Genomic DNA, 16,285 nt, shown 5'->3' on the forward strand with positions numbered 1-16,285 from the left:
TAATCAAATTTAACCACTACATGCCTCCACAAAGGACATTGTAAGCTATTTATTACACTTACAAAAGTATAATCTAGCATTCTCTTCCATTAAACTCCATCTCACTGCAATATCTGCCTATCTGCAGATTACACATACAACATCACTTTTTAGAATCACAGTCATTAAAGCATTTATGGAGGGTCTAAAAAGAATCATACCCCCAAGGACACCACCAGTACCTTCATGGAACCTTAATATTGTATTAACACGACTCATGGGCCCACCATTCGAACACATGCATTCTTGTCAAATCCAATATCTGACTTTGAAAGTAGCCTTTCTAATAGCTATCACATCACTTAGAAGAGTGAGTGAAATACAAACATTTACTATTCAAGAACCCTTAACACAAATACATAAACATAAAGTGGTGTTCCGTACAAATCAATTTTTTTTATCAAAGGTCATATCACCATTCCATCTAAACCAAACTGTGGAACTCCCAGTTTTCTTTCCACAACCAGACTCAGTAGCTGAAAGGGCCTTGCATACATTAGACATAAAAAGAGCACTAATGTATTACATTGACAGAACGAAACAATTTCTTAAAACAAAACAATTGTTTGTAGCTTTCCAAAAACCTCATGCAGGTAACCCTATATCCAAACAAAGCATTGCCAGATTGATAGTTAAATGTATTCAAACTTGCTACATTAAAGCAAAAAGAGAATTGCCTATTACACCAAGAGCACATTCCACTAGAAAGAAAGGCGCCACAATGGCTTTTCTTGGGAATATACCAATGACAGAAATTTGTAAGGCAGCCACCTGGTCTACGCCTCATACATTTACTAAGCATTACTGTGTAGATGTGTTAGCAACGCAACAAGCCACAGTAGGACAGGCTGTGTTAAGAACATTATTTCAGACGACCTCAACTCCTACAGGCTAAACCACCGCTTTTTGGGGAGATTACTGCTTAGTAGTCTATGCACAGCATGTGTATCTGCAGCTATACATGCCACCGAACTGAAAATGTCACTTACCCAGTGTACATCTGTTCGTGGCATGAGACGCTGCAGATTCACATGCGCCCTCCCACCTCCCCAGTAGCCTGTAGCCGTTTTTTAGTTGCATGAAAAATTGTAAATATGTAAATAAATATTATTTTTAGACATTAGGTACATACATTACTACTCCTTTGCATGGGCACCTCTAGATTACTCACAACTCCTACCTCACCCTCTGTGGGGAAAATAATCTAAGATGAACTCGACGCCCATGCGCAATGGAGCCGAAAGGGAGGAATCACTCGGTCCTGTGACTCGAAAAGACTTCTTTGAAGAAAAACAATTTGTAACCCTCCGAGCCCAACACTAGATGGCAGGATAATGCACAGCATGTGAATCTGCAGCGTCTCATGCCACAAACAGATGTACACTGGGTAAGTGGCATTTTCCATATATTGCACATAAAACATCTTCGGAAGAAACAGAAGCAAAGAGGGTCATATTAATACATGACTGAATGTGCATGTCGTACCAGTATACAAGCAGAGCCACACAAGACAAAGTACGAGAAGAATTCATACATAGTAGGATGCCAAGACCACAAGGGCTGCCTTCTGAAGTGATCATTTTACCAGAGCTGAAGGACACTTCATCAACTGGTTGAGCCGCTGACTTCAATCGATGCACAACAAGTTTCTCTTCCTTCTGTACTCTAGAATCTGTTCCTGATTGCAAGAGTTCAAGTGGGGCAGTCCCAGAAGTAATCGAAAACAAACTTTAAAAAGGGTCTGTTTGTTTCTACAGAGTGCACAGAGCGATGTTCACATATGAACCACGTATAACTGTCGGAAAGTATATTAAGATTAAGGAGGTACACAGCTGTCAAAATGTGGACAGCGCCTAAGTAAAAGAAAATGCAGTGCTTAGCTTAGAGATGCAGTGGGTGGGCTGTCTCTGTGGAGGAGATGGTGAAGTGGAGGAGAGGAAAGAAAGTATTTGCAGAAGCAACAAGTGAAAAGAAGGTGCCAAACAAAAAAGATCTCACGTGTGAGATAAGAAGATGGAGAATTTCAGAAGGCTGTGGGGATGAAAGGGTACAAATCTAAGTAAGTGAGACGCTGCAGAGAGAAGTGGTGTGAAAGGGAGAATAGGGGTGGGAGACGTTCCGACCACAATCACCCCTTCCACACACCTTAGTTAATTCAGCCTCACATTTTCAGACCTGAAACGCTTTCAGTTCTGAAGAGTCACAATAAGATCATTGTTGTTACTCGTGTTTTCGATACTAATAAGCATTGCCAAGACCAAAGCATCTGGCCTGTTTTAGGCAATGGTTAGTTGTGTGATATGCTTGGATGTAATAGCACATCATTCAGAGGCTCTCAGATACTGGTCTGGTTGCGCACCGTGCAAAGCACAGTATTTTACTTCACGTTTTACGTGGCATCCAAGAGCCAGGGCATGCATTTTGGGAAGGATTCCTAGCTGCACTCTTTGTCCACACCCCATTTACAGATCTAACCTAAACATCCCGTCCCCCACATTCTTCATGCTCTTTAAAACGCTGCCTGATTGCTTATAATGTGACTCTGTCGATCACTGAATAATGAAAATCAGTTTAAAATATGTGCACTGTTCAGCAAGTGAAACCATGCTCTGTTGGACGCAAAGTGTAGGTTTATTGCTTGTCAACTATAGCTGGTGGTCACTCAGTACAATGTTGGTGGCTAACTATACCCATCCTCAGACAGACAGAATGAGTACTATTGAAACCTGTTATTGCAATACAGAGTCAGAAGGCCAGTGGCACACGCAGAACTCTATTATTGTTGTTAATTTTAAACTGATCATATCGGTGTCTCATTCCACAATCTTAAATCTAGAGACTTTGATTTTTTTTTTAGCTAATTAATTGATGGAGTGAGGAGGACATCATGTTCATTACTCCCTGAAATTAGAAATTTTGTCTCGGGCATATTGATGCCATTTTCTGTCCCAGTGCACTTGTGGCAATCTGTGATTTAAAGGAGTTAAATAATGTGTTTATTTGTCTGTTCACTTTTTTTTTTAAAGATCTACCGCACAGGGACGTGGTATCACAGATATGTACTACTTGAAAAGGTAGTCCACTTCGGTGCTAGTGCTGGTACGCCTGTTACTCCTTTTATTTCTGCTTATTGATTTTTATGTTGTCTATGTTTTTTGCAAACATATGCGCGCACCACCTTTGGAGTGCAGCATTTTTCTTTTATTTTCCTGTTAGAGTTTTAATGTCTAGTGCATTTTTTTAAAATAATACAAAAAAGTAATTGAAGGCCTTAACCCAATGCTCGTTACCTTTTAAGCTGTGTTTTTTTTTTTTTTAATGACTTTCACTTCTGCGTCCCTGGGGATTCATGTTCAGGCACAGTTTGTGGATTACACTGCTTTTTGAAAGGTTCGCCGAAGTCTGTCGAGGCACATCCATCGCTCATTTTAAATCCTATTTATTAAGTTTTATTCATACACATCAATTGTTATACCGAACACTTTGAGGACCTACCTTATGTATAGTCGTTCCCGTGTTTAAAAATTGTTTGTGTTGTAACTCAATTGTACACGCTGTCATCATTTTTCGCCCTATGTAACATTTTTGTGTACTTGATCGACAGTTTACCACCTGACAGGTAATCGCAGTTCTGAGTTGCATTACCATGATAGATGTACATTATTGTACAATCTTTTCGCAGCATTCTTTGAAAGTGTTTTACTAGCATTTGGAGTTGTAAATGTAGTCATAAATATTAAACATATTTGCCTCGTGTGTTTTCTTTGTGTAACTTAAGAATAAGGTAGTCGTGGCAACATCTTTATCAATCCGGCAGGGAAAGAACTCATTCAGATAAATGTTGTCAATAAACATATTTTAACAACATTTAGCTAATGTAATGACGTATCAATTGCAATTGATGCTCATTTTTGTGAATTATGTTTACACTTATGGTAGTTATATACACTTAACTTTGATTCGAGCTTATTTAAATTCAGTACACGTTTCAGCTGTTGAAATAAAGAGCCCAACTTGGCCATAATTTTCCCACTGCTCTTAAGCTTGTTGTTTCACTCAAGGGAGTAGCCCAAAAAATTAAAATACCACCACTATGAACTAAACCGCTGATGATACCAAGTAAATGAAGCAAGTGAGCCCGACACTCCCTAGAAGCGATCCCTTGCCTCTTCCGTCCAGGCATCTATCGAGCCATCTTTTCACCCTTCCATCCACCCACTGTTATCCACTATTTCACCTTCACATGCTTTCATCCATTAATTCTTTCATCCCTCATTCATTCTTTCCCTATTCGATCCATCCACTGCGCCACCCATGCATCCACTCTGCCATCCATCTGTCCACTCCCTTTGCCATCCATCCACTTTGTCATACATGTGTCCTGCATCCTTGAGAACACCGTCTACAGAGGGCTTGCAATACAAAGTTGTACATCGAGAATGCGTCATGCAGCGGCGGGTCTGGAGCAGCTGCAAGGAGATGCGTTGTGCTACGTCTGCTCTGCTGACAGAACTACAGCTGGGCTGGCAGAGTACCTTCAGGCTCACTGACAAGGATCCAGGACTTAGGTGGCACCACTTTAAGGGCATCTCTCACAGCAAGTAGAGTCCAGGTGCTGGTTTCAAGAAGCTTGGAGTCTTTCTGTTCCTGAGGCTCTGATCAGGAGGTCAGACAGCTAGCTCTTTGAGTCACTCTTGGGCTCTTGCGATCAAAATATAGGTCCAGTCCTTCTTACTCAGGCAGCAGGAGAGTAGCAGTCCTTCTTGCAAAGCAGCACAGCAGGCCTGAGTCTTTTACAGGTCCAGTGGTATAATCAGTCAATCATAATTTGTAGAGGGCAAGTACTCACCTGAAAGGGTCTCAGGGCGCTGAGGGGGAGGGTCTTCTGTGCTTCAGTTGAAAAGCCAAGTCTTAGGGTCATTCCTGAATTGAGGCAACAATGGTGACTGCCTGAGGTAGAGAGGCAAGGTGTTCCAGCTGTTTTCTGCGAGGTAGGCGGGATACTGTGGCTAGTGCCTGTTGATAGGAGAGGTCTAGTGGGGGAGTAGAAGATGATGCAGTGATTGAGGAAGGTGGGTCCTAGGTTGTGGAGAGCCTTGTATGCAATAACAAGGAGTTTGAAGTTGATCCTTTTTTTCTACGGGAAGCCAGTTAAGGTATCTTAGGTGTCTAGTGATATGTTTGCGGCGGGGACGTCTGGCGGCGGCGTGTTGGATGTGCTGTAGTTTCTTCAGGTTCTACTGGGTGGTGCTGCCGTAGAGGGCGTGGTCATAGTCGAGTTTGCTGGTGACCAGGGTGTGGGTTATGGTTTTGCGACAGTGGTTTGGGATCCATTTGAGGATCCAATACCTGGTGCCCATCTTGAAGTAGGAGAATGTTCTGGAGGTTTTCATTACCTGAGGTGTTTGGAATTTCCTGCCTCCATGCCCTAGCCTCAGCTTGTCTGGGGGTCACTAAAACCTAGTGTCAAACCTCCACTCCCTATCAAGTCAGAGATGGCCCACCCTGCCAACACCTATTCCCCCTTTGTCTCACTGTCTGGGAGCTATACACAAATACCATCTGCCAGCTACACCTAGTCATGTGACCCAGGATACATGCTGCAGGCACCAAATGGTTGGGACAAGAAAATTCTAACTTTCTAAAAGTGGCAATTTCAGAATTGTGAATTGAATTCTAATCCTAAAAGATAATTCTAAATTGGAAACCTTGACACCAAACACGAAATTCCTACCTGCTTCCAATTGAAAGTTGTCACTTGTTAAATGTAATAAGTTAACCCATAGTTATCCTGTGGGAGAGGTAGGTTTGTGGTGGTGAAAATAAAATTAAAGAGTTTTGCACTACCAGGACATGTAAAAGTTAAACTTACATGCCCAACTTTTTAAGTGCACTGCACCCTGTCCTATGGTCTGGATAAGAGGTACACTAGGGGTAAGTTATATGTATTTAAAAAAGAAGGTTTAGGCCTGACAAGTATTTTGCCAGGTCGAATTGGCAGTTTAAAACTGCATCCACAGACTGCAGTGGCAGGTCTGCGACATGTTTTTAAGGCTGCTTAGGTGGGAGGCACAATTAGTGCTTCAGGGTCACTAGTAGTATTTCATTTACATGCCCTGGGTACCAGTAATACCACTCTACTAGGGACTTCCAAGTAAGTTAAATGTGCCAATTAGGTTTGAGCCAATTTCTTCATGTTTAAAGGAGAGAGCAAAAGCACTTTAGCACTGGTTAGCAGTGGTAAAGTGCACACAGTCCTAAAAGCCAACAAAATGTGTTCAGAAAATAGGAGGGTGAAGGCAAAGTGTTTGGGGATGACCCTGCATTGAGGGCCAAGTCCAGCACCCCCCTCCCAACCCTTGCTACCCCTCACCTCAGAGTTACCACCTTGTCAAAGCAAGTAGTTAATCAGAGTGGATTTTTTTCATCAAATCGAGGTTAATCATGTGGAGAATGACCCAGTATTTCTGGGACTTTGCTGTAATTCCCCGTTGGGGGTACAGAAACTTGTGATGGCCAGTTTTGAGTCCAGAGTTAGTCGCCGGAACAAGTAATTGTTTTCACTGGATCTCACCAGGCTTAATTTCAGCATCTCGTAATGGGGGACAGGGTTAAAAGCACTGTGAGCACTCTCAGGTGGACAGATGCATGCCTGCACTGTGTGGAAGCATTTCTCTCAGTCCGAGAGTGTGTGTAGTACTACCAACCTTCTTACCTGTTGTTGTGGGGTTTAACAAATGTTTGGTAATGCTGGACGGGGATCTCTGTTAAGATGAGATTAACCAGGGTTTATTCTCTAAATTCAATTTTGAGTCAACAATAAGAGTTAAGTTGAGTTTTAAGGGTTTTATTGATAAATCTTTTTAGTATTTCATTTTTCTTGAGTCAGCATAGAAATTCACCAATATCAGTCATTAGTTTTGTCAACAATCAAAATAAGTAATCAGTAAGCCATTATAAATGCATTAAGTGTGTTCCATAAAGAAAAGACTCCCTATTCTAGGAATGGGATTAGAAAGTTGTCAGTGGGACACCATGAAGAATTTGAGAGAGAGAGAGATTAATTAGCATAAAGCTGGATAATCTAATATAAACTCAGTAATTCAATAGCAATCAAAGTAGAACTTCCCATAATGAGAGGTTCAATAAACTCAATAGAGTCTCAGCATGAGCAACGTGGATACGGATAAGGAGGCCATGGGAAGGAATACGGTAACCCACTCTAGGGACATGTATTATTATAGACAATACAATCTAATCTTTTGTTACATGTTGCTTCTTCTTTCTCTAGTTAGCCAATCAGTTCTTGATGTCGTCATGGAAACAGGATCGATCCTGGTCTTTCTCTCCAGGAATACAATAGTCCGCAGACAGCAATGTTGAGTTAAACATCTCTGTCAAACACAAAGTTTCCTCTCATAAGCTTTCTCACCATCCATTTGCCTTTAGAAAAACTACATCTGAAAGTATAAGTTCTACATTACCTCACTAAAAGACAAATTGCTTATTCATTATCCTATAGTGTTATTTGTGTAAGTCGAAACATTTGCAGAGTTAAGCAAAGCGTTTTATGCAACTACTATTCATTATGAAAAATATGTCTATGGGAAGATCAGGAAAAATAAAATTTCACATTCTTAAACCTGGTCAGCTTGTCAAAAAATGCTACTTCAGCTATTCAGGCTTAGTAGTGTAAATATCACTGTTACATTTCTCTGCATTTGAAGGCAATTATTTCCCTTAAAACTTACATGTTAGTTGTGCACATTATTGCATTCTTTTTCACAACTTTTAAAACAAATTTGCTGTAGTTAACATTAGAGAGTAAGGGAATGTATATTCAATATTTTGTAAACTAAGTTACATCAAGGCATACTGAGTAACTATGGGTGCCTCTTTGTCTCTAAATAAAGCTGATTGCAACTTCCTCTTCATGATAGTTTCTCTCCTCCTCACATATGCTTTCTCCAGTGAGGGAAGGATATACATATGGTGTGGAATCAGAAGGTCAGCAAGGAAACTCTCAAAGGAGCACATCAGTTAGGATGAGAAGGCCATCGTTTCTGCATAAAGTTTGTTGTTTGTTATAGATGTATTTTGGGTAGCTGTCTAAAATATTTTAGGACCAAAATGTTCAATATAATCCTGTATCAAGTGAGATGTTTATGTACATACTTTCTGTACATGTCTTACACTGTAACAAAACGTATTAAGTATATTGAGTTTGACAGCACTCAAAACTAATGATGAAGGTGAGGCATTGATTTCTGGGTTCTGGCCGCAGGGAACCTTGACCAGAATTAGGAAGCATGAAACAAAACCCTGTCTCCTCAGTGAATCGAGGTATTGGCTGCACACTGCATTCTTGCATCTGATGGCCCTGGACGATCTCAGAGGTTAAGTCTTCTTGCTCATAATCTGTTCTGAGGTTCTACTAGATGTATCCCACTTAGACAGTCCACAGGCTCTCCTCTGACTCTACTAGCTCACTGGATCATGTGTTTTTCTCTACATTTCTCCCTGTCCAGGAGATTCATGGACTTTTAAACATGCAGTCACCATTTTCTACTTATCAGTACTACTAAATTGGTAATGAGTGGCAGTGGTATTTAAATGTTTGGAGGAGGGAGGAAAATGAAACCCATACCTAAAATGGATACAGCTAGTTTTTTACCGCGTGACAATTTTTTGTTATATCTTGCAACCCATACCTAAAATGGATACAGCATGTATTTTACTGCATGGCAATTTTGTATAATATCTTTCAGCAGTACACTTTTCAATTCTGCACCAAATAAGAATCTTGAAAATGGGAGAAAATAGTGACACCTACACCACTACATAAACTTGCTATTCTCAATTTTCCCTTAAACTCATTTCTTAACATACTTGATTGTATTACTGCAGTTATTCAGGATGTTCGCCTACAGTCCTTCTCTTCTCCTGCATTCTGTCTCAGTTCTGTTCTTTACCGTGGTAGCTCCGTGAAAGTGCTTAATCCTTAAGTGTCTCCCCAAGGAAAATATTTAAAAAGTTATTTCCACAGTTTGTCAAAACTCCAGTCCCAAAGCTTTTGTAGAATTGGCAAAGTTGCTTTGCTGCATAAGACAATCTGGAATTTCAAACTTGATATTTATCAAGGTATCATATCAAACTCTTACAGTGCAGCATTTTAGTACCACTCTTTTGTTTCCTTCTTACTTGTGGGTGTTGATGCTACCTGTCCTAAAATATATCCATACTCAAGTCATCCCTTCTGTCATTTATTTCCGTAGGGGGATATTTTTGCTAGAGGATTTGTTCTAAAAGAAGAGCTCTTTAACCACTCACAGTGAATGTGATTCAGCCATGAGTCCGGTGACCCCAGTTCCCTACAGTGAAGGTGTTGTTCAATTCCTTCATGTGTTTACACTCACTTCCTACATATGACTATATAATTTGAGAGTTCTGTGGGTGTGAAAGCCTAAAACCTAGGCTTATTTCACTCAACCCAGCTGGGAACTGTATGTGCCAAATGATGGCCATCTTAATTCAGGAGTCTTTATGATCTTGTATATGCTGATTGATTAGGCTGGTGTATGAGGTGCCTCTTCATGAGAGAGCTAAAGGACTACCTCTTGCCACATAGAACCACAATGAACTCTGGATTTCTTTCCCTCCAGCTTGAGCCTGAAGAGTTTACACAGTGTACTAGAGAAGGAGCCATCAATTCCAGTAAGCTCCGGTCTCAGTCCAGAGAGGCCAAAGTACATCCTCTTCGAACTGGTTGGCTGTAGCCTTAGAAAAGGCCCTGATTTCATGGAGGTCCCACGGACTGGTAGTCCTCTCCTGGAACTGATGAGAGGTTGAAAATGGCTATTTGCTGTCTATTGGTCATTAGAATCTAACGGTCTAATGACCTTATGGAACTCTTCCAGTAAAAGGGGATGATCATCACACCCAGGGTCAGGTGGTCTGCAGATTCTACGATTATCTTCTCAAAAGGAGAAGGAAGCTCTAGGCTGGGCTCATATTCCCATAAAATTGAACTACTGGTGCTTCCCTAGCCTTGGCTGTTCTGCTGGCACTCATCAATAGAAAGAGAAAGGGTTATGGAGGACCGGCTCCCATGGTCTCTCTGTTTTTCCTGCTTCTGCACTGGGAGTTTAGACCATATTTGAAGTGAGCGGCTAAAACCCTCCATGGGCAACAGCTCAAAGCACCTGAGATCTGACATGTGTAGAAGAGCTTTTTGTATTTCAATGCTTTATGTTTTGACTGTAAAAAGTAACAAAACATGTATCAAAGACAAATTACATCACTCGTACTTGCTTCAAGAATGAGCCTGAAAAAGGAGAAAGAGAAACAAAAGGAAAGGAGAAGTCTGTACAATGACAAAAGCGTGATCCAGCTCAAAATAACAAGGAAGAAAGAACATAATCATATGCAGATATTCCGGAGCTGCTTGTTTCTTCCACTTCCACACTTAATAGTTGCTCTACATCATCTGCTTAGTAACACATAACTCATCAATTAGGATGCAAAACATGGGATAACAGTGACCACCATATATGCACAATTTAAACTTGTCGAACAACCCTGTTGCATGTTTGATACTTCATACAGTCACTGCATCCACCTTCCAGGACGTTGGACTAACACCGTGGGTATATCTCTATAACCTGTGTAATTACTTAGCATAATACAGATGCCTCAGCTGGCATAGAGGTGAACTGTCCCTCTCGTTACCCTTTGCAGACGACAGCTAGAGGGGTGCTGACCGGTGATGGGTCAAACAATTGCCCCATATCTCCTCAAATTGGGTTAATCTATCATTCAGATCATATATATTTCCCCACCATGTGTGTTGAGTTGAGCTGTTGTTTGCCCATTGATGCCTATTTTCTCCGCTGCCATAGCTATTGAAAGCCATCTGGTCATGTGCGTGGGGGGCAGTGCAAGGTCTGAGGGGGTCAAGTAAGAGAGACCAGTTGCAGTGTAAGAGTGCCATTCAATGTGAGGTGTTGTTTGACTACGTTCTAGATTTGCAGCAACGAGCTTTGTAAGTGTGGGGACTCGTTTAGTATATGCAATATATTTCTGGAGTCTCATCCGCATCACCAGCACTGTGAGGATGGGCAAATCTTTGCTTTGTGTAACCTGTCAGGGGCCCACTGCCAGCAGTGGAGAATTTTAAAATAGCTTAACTCCTGCCCTGCCTCACGAAGCCCTTTGTCCTGAGTGGTCATCAGTACGTCCCAATCATCTTCCAAGAACTAGGGGCCAGATGTAGGAAGCCTTTTGCTTGTCGCAAACTGTGAAAAACGCAGTTTGCGACGCGCAAAAGGCTTAACGCGATGCACAACCTCAAATTGCGAGTCAATACCGACTCGCAATTTGAGGCTGCGACTCGCAAATAGGAAGGGGTGTTCCCTTCCTATTTGTGACCGCATCGCCATGCTGAGTTGGTTTGTGACAGCGAATGCGGTCGCAAATCAACTCGCAGTTACCATCCACTTGAAGTGGATGGTAACACATTCGCAAAAGGGAAGGGGTCCCCAGGGGACCCCTTCCCCTTTGTGAATGCCCAAAAAAATATTTTTTCAGAGCAGGCAGTAGTCCTTTGGACCACTGCCTGCTCTGAAAAAAACAAAACTAAATGGTTTCGGAAGTTTTTCGTTTTGCAGCGGGCTGCAAAAAGAAAAAAAAACTGCTTTATTTAAAAGCAGTCACAGACATGGTGGTCTGCTGTCCCCAGCAGGCCACCATCCCTGTGAGTGCTTTGACTCGCTATGGGGTCGCAAACTGCGACCCCATAGCGAGTCGCAGAAGGTGTCTGAGACACCTTTCTGCATTTTGTATTGCGAGTTGCAATTTGCGAGTCGCTGTGACTCGTAAATTGCAAGTCGCAATTTTATACCTACCTACATCTGGCCCTAAGTGTGTAGACGCACTTCCCACCAGTAATGCAACGCCGTCGAGGTGGGGTGAGAGTACATAGCATCTGTCACAGTAGAGTAAGGTTTTGAGTCAACCCCTCTAAACTTCATCCATGTGTACAGGTAGTGAATAATCGAGACACATGGTTGGGCTATGATTGCTGTGGGTAGGGCACTTTTCAGTGCATGGGTAGGTTGGGCATGTTCCCACCAGTGTGTCAGTGACAGGTGGTGCGAATAGTGAAAATCTGTAAAACATTTTAGCTTTCTGCTTTGCAACACATCATCTAGTGGCAAGGCTTTTATCACATGTTTAGGTAACGTCACATACATCACAGGCATTGCTGTAAGTACTATGGTCATTGTTTAAGCATTGAATATATTGAGGTGTATGGCAAAAGTGCCTGACTTAAACAAGAGGCCTGTTCATTACTATCAGCTTTAAACAGGGTCAAATTATATGTGCTCAGTTGTGTATTTTTCTGTTGCTCATATTAACAAGTTGGAGAACAGACTCATTAATTCTCTACAGTTTTTTTAATTTCACTGTAGCTTAGTATCTGTATTCTTAAATCTGAACTCAAGCATTGTTTACTATTCTGGGTAGCAAATGTGTGAGCAGAGCACAGGCAAGCCGATCCTCCCTCCATATACCATTACATGTGGGAAATGTGTAAAAGATACAGGTGATTGCAACATGGAAGGGTAGACGGGCCGGTTGCTACTAGAATGATGCTGACAGATGGGTCTCTGACTCCTGGTCTTATAGCATAAAGGTATGCTCCTCCTAAAATATTCTTAGATACCTATGTTATAAATCAGCTATTCATAATGTAGATATGGCTTTGACTAATTAGTTAGGGAGGTGTGATGAAATATGAGTGGATTGCATGTAGCAGTCACCCTTTAATCCATTTAATCTGCTGAGGTATTCATAATTATGGTGATAAGTCTCATTCATATGATAAGTCTTATTCATAATTATAACATTAGTTATGTTATAACTGAACATAATAAATACCAGTGCTTGTGTTATGACTAATTTCAATGAGTTGGGGGTGGATCTCTACAATATTACAGACAAGTTTGTCTGACTTCCAACACGCTTACTCATGTGAACATAACTCTGTGGGAGGGATGAGAGACAGGTACTAGTTTTACTCTTCTCTGCAAAAGTTAAATTTTCCTTTTAGGACTTAAGAATTGTACTATATGTAACCCCAACAATGTAAGGAGACTTGACTGTTGTGCACCCAGAACTACAAAACCTCTGGAATTAAAGCATTTATCTTAGTGTTTTGCCGTGGTCTACTCCAGCCTCACCGACTCACCTCGGGGGTTCACAAAAGTAATTGCTGCCCACCTTCAGTGGTCAAGGATATTAGTTTTTACATACCTCAATAGTTGGTCATGTCTTGTCTGGGTCACCACAATCCATCACAGAAATTCCCAGACCATGGCGAACCTCCTAACATTGTTGAGTTTTCCTGTCAATGAGTCGAAGTTGTGATTGATTTCTTTGCAGAACAGTGCAGTTCAGAGACCTCTGCAAAGAGTCTAGGACATTCAGGCTAAGATCCTAATGTTTCAGCCTCAGACCTGAATCACAGTGAGAGCAGCTCGTAGCCTTCTGTATCCTCCTTGTTGAATTTGCTTAGTGGCATCTGTGGGCTTTCCAGTGGAATCTGAAGTTTTAATCAGCAAAGCATCAAGGGAATCTGACAGATGCCATCCAGATCTTGGATGAGATGGCTCATGATTTGCAGTGGTTGCTTCACAAGTTGGTCAAGCAGCACACCCTTTTCTTTCCCCATCTGGAGCTGACATTTGTGACAAATGTGTCACTGTTGGTATGGATAGGTCATCTGGGAAGGAGGGATAAGAGGCCTCTAGTCTCTGAAGGAAGCTCTACTCCATAACAGTCTGTTAAAGACCTTCCCACTGTCCATAAAAAGGAGGCTGGTGCAGGTTCTCGTGGACAACTCCACTGCCATGTGTGACTGCAAAAAGCAGAGTTGAGTGGGGTCCTGGGGTTTCTACCAGGAGGCTCTGTACCTCCAGAGTTGATTTGAACTGTGTAGCATTTTCCTGCGTGCAAACTACCTGGCACAATACTTGAATGGCAGAGCAGACAAACTCAGCAAATAGCGCCTGGCAGATCATAAATGATGCATGCATCCCAAGTTGGGGCAGGGCATCATCCAACAGTGGGAGAAAATCTGACTAGATATTTTAACCACGTTCAAGAATGCACAGTATCAAACATTTTGTGCATTTCTGTTTCCTCAAACTTGCAAGGAGAGGCATTTCAGCTAGAGTGGAATACAGCACTTATTTATGCATTCCTTTCTCCTCCCTTTCCCTCCTGCTCCAAGTTCTGAAAAAGATCAGTAATGCCTGAACCCAAGGCATAATAGTGGTTTTGGAGTGGGCCAGGAGAGTGTGGTACCTGGAACTATTGGGCAGGAGCATCTGCTATGATCAGGCTACAACTTTGTGAGGTTATTGTGCTGCAACAGCAGTGGAATGGTCCTTCACCTGAATCTGTGTAAATTTCACCACCATTTGTGGAGATTGAGCGGCAACTGTTGACTGTATTTGATCTACCGCTTGAAATGGTGTGTGGCATGCACCTTCCACAAAGTCAATTTATCCGTGTGCTGGGACAAATTTCTGGCCTGGTCTGGTATCCACAATACTGACAATTTACAAGAACATTTGTCTGGTGTCCTTTTGTATGAATTATATTTGTCTCAGCAAGGGCTTGGAGTGGTCTCTATTAGAGTAAAGGTTCTTTGTCGGCCCAGTCTTTGTGCATTTACTAGATTATTCATCCTTGTTTGAATCACCTGTTGTGATAAGGTTTGTAAAAAGTTTGATAGACATTTCCTCCCAAGCCATTTGTGCTGCCACAGTGGTGCTTTATTTTCGTCTTGATGTTTCTCTTGTCTGCGCCCTTCAAACCATTGCTTGGCTGCTTGCTGTGTCACCTTGCTTTAAAGACTGTCTTCCTCATTGTGATAATTCAAACTTATTGCGTGAGTGAACTTATGGCTCTGTTGTTGCAACCATCCTGTACAACCTTTTTCCCAGACCAACTGGTGCTGGGTGCTGAGGACTTGGGTGACCTTCCTAATTAAAGTTTTGATGCCTTTTCACATTGCGTAATCCATCACCCTACTGGTGTTCTTTGCCACACCTTGAAAAAAAACAGGAGAAGCTTCATTGACTGGAGCCCACCAGACTTTAAGTTTTAAATTGATTGTTCCTAGACACACTGTGTGAATGATCAGCTTTTTGTGCGGTTCTCTGGGGCGAAGAAATAGAAGTCTTTGCAGAAGAGGCCCCTGATGAGGTGTTTAGTCCTCTGCATTATGATCTGCTGGGGACCTTAGAGCCGATTCCACCAGGGCTAAGGCTACTTCCACTGTGTTGACAAGCAGACTGCCTCTCCTTGACATCTATCAGACTGTGACCTGGACATAAGTACATACATTCATAAAGCATCAGTCTTGACAGCCAGGTCTGGCTGGAAGGGCATTTTGTCCACTCAGTCCTACAACACTTTTTGGACTAAGTCAACTCCACAGACACTCCACTGGGGGAGGTTCTACGTTTGTATCTTTTCTAAGGTAAGGAATCTGTGGTTAGAAGTATCAGGCAGAATAACGAGGTACTTACCTTCAGTAACTCTTTCTGGTGGATAGTCAATCTGAACACAAATTTCTCACTGTCGTCCCATGTCCACACTGTAGAGTGGTCTCTCTCTTTTTGTCATCTAAAATGATACCAAGTCATTATTCAGCACACTGGCATGAACTAATGTTCATGCTCCAAGTCTGATGACACAGAAAGGGAAAAATAAAATTATGTCAGTGCGCAGAGGTGCCGCTTATACGCAGCTCCACTCCGTGACTTCTAGAGCAGAGCAGTATGGTGCCAAATAGATTTACATGGAAGCATTACTGGAGAAAAGGTTCCACATCCAGTGAGACCAGAAAAAGTATTCTAAAGTGTGGTAGCTGCAGGTAGAGTAACCCTCTCTTTACTGCAGAGGTACTACTTAGATGCAGTTCTACTCTGTCACTTCCAGAGCAGTCTGGAGCCAGCGCAGAGCTGCATACTGCCACCTACCGGCGCATGGGAGCATACCTGAAGAAAAGTTTTCGAATTAAGTCATGCTAGAGGAGAACTCTGAGGTGTGGTATCTGCGGGTAGAATTTCCAACACACATTCCAAGAATGTGAATGGTATCACACATTCCAAGAATGTGTGATACCAAAGGTAAATGACTTGTTTAGTTTCAACCATGTATATGTTATTGTGAA

The 16,285-nt window shown here is 41.9% G+C and overlaps 1 protein-coding gene across 1 annotated transcript in view; it reads left to right on the forward strand.

The window, feature by feature from the left end:
- The window catches only part of LOC138303648 (uncharacterized), a 670,623-nt gene that overhangs the window by 294,502 nt on the left and 359,836 nt on the right, over positions 1-16,285 (forward strand). The gene's annotated exons all lie outside the window — the stretch shown is intronic.

Source organism: Pleurodeles waltl, chromosome 1_2, assembly GCF_031143425.1.
Source record: "Pleurodeles waltl isolate 20211129_DDA chromosome 1_2, aPleWal1.hap1.20221129, whole genome shotgun sequence".
Taxonomy (NCBI): domain Eukaryota; kingdom Metazoa; phylum Chordata; class Amphibia; order Caudata; family Salamandridae; genus Pleurodeles; species Pleurodeles waltl.